Source organism: Plecotus auritus (genome assembly GCF_963455305.1).
Source record: "Plecotus auritus genome assembly, chromosome: 3".
NCBI classification, from domain to species: domain Eukaryota; kingdom Metazoa; phylum Chordata; class Mammalia; order Chiroptera; family Vespertilionidae; genus Plecotus; species Plecotus auritus.
The window spans coordinates 42,708,000-42,714,471 of record NC_137772.1 but is presented as its reverse complement, the minus strand read 5'-3'; positions in this window follow the sequence as shown (position 1 = coordinate 42,714,471).

Here is a 6,472-nt window from a genome sequence, read left to right as displayed (position 1 = left end):
TTTTATTGATTTTTTACAGAGAGGAAGTGAGAGGGATAGAGAGCTAGAAACATCGATGAGAGAGAAAAAGAGAAACATTGATCAGCTGCCTCCTGCACACCTCCTACTGGGGATGTGCCCGCAACCAAGGTACATGCCCTTGACCAGAATTCAACCTGGGACCTTTCAGTCCACAGGCCAATGCTCTATCCACTTAGCCAAACCGGTTAGGGCCCATTTTTTTATTTTCTCCTTAGTTTCTTTCGCCCTGGGAGATACATCCGTAAACATATTGCTGCAAGAGATGTCTGATATTTTGCTGCCTATGGTTTCTTCTAGGATTTTTATGGTTTCACAACTTACATTTAAGTCTTTTATCCCTTTTGAGTTTATTTTTGTGTATGCTTTAAGTTGGTGGTCTAGTTTCTTTCTTTCTTTCTTTCTTTCTTTCTTTCTTTCTTTCTTTTCTTTTTTTTTTTTTTTTTTTTGCATGTTCTGGTATCTGTCCAATTTCCCCAATACCCTTTATTGAAGAAACTCTCTTGACTCCATTGTATGCTGTGGCTTCCTGTGAAATATGTTGTTGGTATTTTAACAGGGATTGCATTGAATCTGTAGATTGCCTTGGGTAGTATGGACATTTTAGCGTTGTTGATTCTACCAATCAATGCACACTGTATATTCTTCCACTTGTTTATACCTTCTATCTCTTTTTTCAATGTCTTATAGTTTTCGGAATACAAGTCTTTGGCTTCTTGGTTAAGTTTATTCCTAAGTTTCTCAATTTTTTTTGTTGCAATGGTAAATGGGATTTGTTTATTTCATTTCTTTTTCTGAAAATTCATTATTGATCTATAAAAAAGCCATCAATTTTTTGGGTATTGATTTTGTATCACTACATTGCTAAATACATTTATTAAGTCTACTAGAGGCCCGGTGCACGAAATTCATGCATGTGGGTGTGCGTCCCTCAGCCCAGCCTGCACCCTCTCCAATCTGGGACCCCTCGAGGGATGTCCGACTGCCCGTTTAGGCCCGATCCTATCGGGCCAAAACGGGCAGTCGGACATCCTTTCACAATCCAGGACTGCTGGCTCCCAACTGCTCGCCTGCCTGCATTCCTGATTGCCCCTAACCGCTTCTGCCTGCCAGCCTGATCACCCCCTAACCACTCCCCTGCCAGCCTGATTGATGCCTAACTGCTCCCCTGCCAGCCTGTTTGCCCCTAACTGCCCTCCCCTGCAGGCCTGGTCACCCCTAACTGCCCTCCCCTGCAGGCCTGGTCCCCCCAACTGCTCTCCCCTGCAGGCTTGGGTCCCCCCCAACTGCCCTTCCCTGCAGGCCTGGTTGCCCCAACTTCCCTCCTCTGCCAGCCTGGTCACCCCTAACTGCCCTCCCCTGCTGGCCTGATTGCCCACAACTGCCCTCCTTTGCAGACCTGGTCCCTCCCAACTGCCCTCCCCTGCTGACCATCTTGTGGTGGCCATCTTGTGTCCACAGGGGGGCAGTCATCTTGTGTGTTGGAGTGATGGTCAATCTGCATATTACTCTTTTATTAGATAGGATAGAGGCCTGGTGCACGGGTGGGGGCCGGCTGGTTTGCCCTGAAGGGTGTCCCGGATGAGGGTGAGAGTTCCCTTGGGGCGTGAGGCAGCCTGGGCGAGGGGCCTGTGGTGGTTTGCAGGCTGGCCACGCCCCCCGGCGACCCAAGCAGAGGCCCTGGTATCTGGGATTTATTTATCTTCTATAATTGAAACTTTGTAGCCTTAAGTGGAGGCCAAGGCAGGCCAGGGCTGCGGAAACTTGGCTTCCTCCATCGCTGGGGGCAACTCAAGCCTCCTGCTCTCTCCAGCTCCATGACTGCCACCATTTTTGTTGGGATTTATTTATCTTCTATAATTGAAACCTTGTAGCCTTAAGTGGAGGCCAGGGCAGGCCAGGGTGTGCGGAAAGCTTGGCTTCCTCCATTGCCAGGGAAACCCAAGCATCCTGCTCTCTCCGTGGCTGCAGCCATCTTGGTTGGGTTAATTTGCATACTCACTCCTGATTGGCTGGTAGGCGTGGCTTGTGGGTGTAGTAGAGGTATGGTCAATTTGCATATTACTCTTTTATTATATAGGATTAGTTTTTTGGTGGAGTCTTTAGGGTATTTTATGTACAATATCATCTGCGAATGAGAATATTACTTCCTCCTTTCCAATTTAGATGCCTTTTATTTCTTCTTGTTGTCTGGTTGCTGTGGCTAGGACTTCCAGTACTATCCTATGTAATAAAAAGGTAATATGCAAATTGACCCTAACTGTGGAACGACCAGAACGACTGCTCGACCAGTCACTATGAGGTGCATTGACCACCTCTTAGTCCCTTTCCCCAGTTGGCAGGTTCCCATTGCCTGATGGCAAATGGGGAACCAGGGGTGGGTGGCGAGGGACGCAGGTGGTGCCAGGCCAAGGCCCCTACCCTGCTGGTTGCCCCACACACAGAGGGTGACCCACAGTGGGGGCAGGGCTGGCAAGTGGGCAGGAACGGAACAGTGACATCTTGGTCCCTCCCCCGTGTGGCAGGCTCCAATCACCCAATGGCGAACGGGGAACTGGGGGTGGGTGTTGGGGGGGGGGGGCGGAGCCAGCTGTGGGCAGTGGGGAAGATGGCCCTGATCGCAGGCCAGGCCTAGGGACCATACCAGCACACAAATTTCAAGCGCCAGGCCTCTAGTGTTGAATAAGGGTGGTGAAAACAGACATCCCTGTCTTGTTCCTGTTCTCAGGGGAAATGGTTTTGGTTTTTGCGCATTGAGTATGATGTTCGCTGTAGGTTTGTCATATATGGCCTTTATTATGTTGAGATATGCTCCCTCTAGTCTCACTTTTCTGAGAGTTTTTATCAAAAATAGGTGTTTGATTTTGTCGAATGCTTTTTCTGCATCTATTGATGTGATCATGTGATTTTTGTCTTTCAATTTGTTTATGTGATGTATGCCTATTTTTAATTGGATTGGTTTTTGTTGTTATTGCTCAACACCTTTTCTTAATATTTAACATTATATATAATATTTTAAAAATAAGGGCTAAATTAGTACATCTTTATGAACGATGTAGAATCACTAAGAATGCACCAGCCATAATGTAAACTGATATTGGGGACCCAAATGTAATGAGCAGTGTTAATGTAGATGGTATGGTTTTTTTAACTGGTGAACAACTCCTAAATTCCAAATAACCAAAACAGTATAATAATTGTATTCCTGGAAAATTCAGCAAGAATTAAAACTCTGCAAAGCACACATGTTTACATAGAAAATGGAATTTGTTTTAGACTCAAATACTGTGCCGTGCCAGCACAGCCAAGGGTTCAGCTAGCCTGAGGGAGGGCGGGCGAAGGATGAAGAAAAGACAGACGAAGAGAATAAGCTGGGTCTAGGTGGATCTTCTGTGCATAACTGAGACCACAGAACAGATCCAGACTGCAAGCCGATGCTTTATTTTATAGTCAGAGGTGAACAAGGTAATTTACAATGTTCTTGTAAGTTTCACTTGTTTTGACAGCACTTGCTTCACCTCCCACAGCCCATTAGCTACCCAGGAAAGATCTAGGGAGCAGTCACAAGATCAAGCTTAATTATTCCAAGAGGGCTGTGCCCTCTAAGCTGGGACTTGTTTGTGGCTTTGCCAGCAGGTCAGTCTGAGGCTTAACCCTATAACCGCTCCCTACAAAATATAAACAGGCTATTACCTCCATAAGAAACATAAGGTGGGAGACTCAAAAGTTGGTTAGGAAAGAGAACAATTCTATTTTTGTAAAAGGATTGTGTCTGGCATCACTGGACCCCATGTAGAATCCCCCAATTCATTGTGACAATCAAAGCTACTCAAGAATTTCCAAAATGTCCCCTGTTCAGTAAACATTTATTATGAATATTATTGAATGATTAAAAAGATGTAACTACCCTTTAAAAAGCTTCCAGGCCTATTTTCTCATAAATATTAGTTTCATAGGTATTATATGCTGAAAGTGCATTTGAAGCAGTATGAAGGCTATTTTATCCAAGGATTGACCATCAACCCTAGTCATTATCTACTGATTCCTCTAAAAGATTGCTGACAGAATTCCTGGGAATTTGGAAAGGAGGCCTTCAGTCAAAATGTGGAAAAGGAAGTGGCCTATAAACTTTAGGCACAATAGCCGTCATCTGTTCAGAACTCGATACTTTGGATGTTTGTGATTCTTATTTTTGTTGTTGTTGATCCCTCTACTACTGAGTAATGTTTAGGAAAAATTCTAGCCTATCTCTGCTACATGAAAGGAACACTATGCTAAAGGAGGGTTAAATATACAAGAAAGGCATTTGTCAAGGATGTTGGCCAGCAACCTTCTCCCAGGACTCACCTGGAGATTTTTCTTCTTGTGCCAAAACCTTAGAGATGCTGTGCTTTATTTTATTAAAGGAAGGCAATGCCTTCACCCCAAGAGACTAAAATTGGGATACATTTTGGAAGGCAGCTATGCTCACCACTATACCACCAATGCCGACAATGGAATACATTTTGTAAGACACATTTCCTTCTTGTTAAGGGTTCGCCCTTATAAGCTACCACTATTACCTCAATGTAGAAAGCAGATTCAACAAGACACAGCAAGGCAAACGATGATCCCCAGTAACTGGTAGAATTAATTCTTCCTAATACAATTATAGAAAAGACAAGGTGGACCTATAGGTAAGGACAATAAAAATGACATACACTAAGAGATCTGGGGCTGCATGATAAAGGCTGGATGAATTACACTAGTGTAGTGGTCGGAAAACTGCAGCTCGTGAGCCACATGCGGCTCTTTGGCCCCTTGAGTGTGGCTCTTCCACAAAATACCATGTGTGGGGCGCGCATGTACAGTGCGATTGAAACTTTGTGGCCCATGTGCAGAAGTCGGTTTTTGGCTCTCAAAAGAAATTTCAATCGTTGTACTGTTGGTATTTGGCTCTGTTGACTAATGAGTTTGCCGACCACTGCACTAGTGTAAGGTTTCTCAACTTCGACACTGTTAACCTTCTGGGTAGGAGAATTCTTCATTGTGGGAGGCTGCCCTGTGTATTGCAGGATATTTGTAGCATCCCTGGCCTCTGCCCATTAGATACCAGTAGCAGCCCTCTCTCCCAAGACCAAAACTATCTTCAAACATTGGTGTGTCCCCTGTAGGCAAAACTGCTCCCTCTTAAGAATCACTACACTAGTGCTTCTCCAACACCTAATGTGCATACAAATCAGCTGGGGGGCTTGTTAAATGGTGATTTAATAGGTCTGGGGTAGGGTTTGGCACTATCTAGTCCAAACAAGATCCCATGTGAAGTCCCTACTGCCCACCCAAGGGCAACACTTGCTTCTTGGAAGACAAACCTACAGCTTTCTAACAGTCAATACGTACAGGTCCTTAAGAGTACAGAGTAAATGTACACTCAAGGCCTGGATCATTGAAAATACTTTCAAGCAAGGTCTACATATCATATTATCATACCTTTAGTTTTTAAGAATGTTTGGAGAATGTTATGCTAAGCGAAATAAGCCAGTCAGAGAGACAACCATCACTTGATCTCACTCATATGTGGAATCTAATGAACAAAATAAACTGATGAACAAAATAGATCCAGAGACAGAAGCATGCAATCTCGGAGGGAAGGTGAGGGAGGGTGGTTGGGTGGGAAGGGATCAACCAAAGCACTTGTATGCATACATGCATAACCCGTGGACACAGACAATAGGGTGTGAAGGTCTGGGGCGGGGCCGGCTAGAAGAGCTCAATGGGGGGAAAAAGGGGACATATGTAATACTTTTAGCAGTAAAGATTAATTTAAAAAATAAAAAGAGATTGAAACAGACACAATGAAATGGAAGATCAGATATCATAGAAATGCACACTTGACTGTATAATCTTATAATCAATGTCACCTCAATTAATTTAATAAAAAGAAAGAAAAAAGGTCACATTGATTGCAAAAAGGAAAAAAAATGCTGCCAATCACAATGACATGCCATCAATTGTAAGGCAGATCTTGATTTCAGAGATAATAAACTGTGAAAACAAATGTGTAATGTAGAATCACTTAAGCTTGGATCTCAGGATATAGTTTGTATAAAATCAAACTATGTGATATATCTGTGGAGGAGTATATTAAAAAACATGCACCATCCAAAATATATAAAGAAGCTCTGGAAATTACGACATAATCTGAAAACATGCTTCAGATCTCATCCACATTGTTTCTTTTTTATTCTAAATATATATTTTTGTTGATTTCAGAGAGGAAGGGAGAGGGAGAGGGAGAGGGAGAGGGAGAGGGAGAGGGAGAGGGAGAGGGAGAGGGAGAGGGAGAGGGAGAGGGAGAGGGAGAGGGAGAGGGAGAGGGAGAGGGAGAGAGAGAGAGAGAGAGAGAGAGAACATCAATGATGAGAGAGAATCATTGATCAGCTGCCTCTTGAATCGAACCGTGACCTCCTAGTTC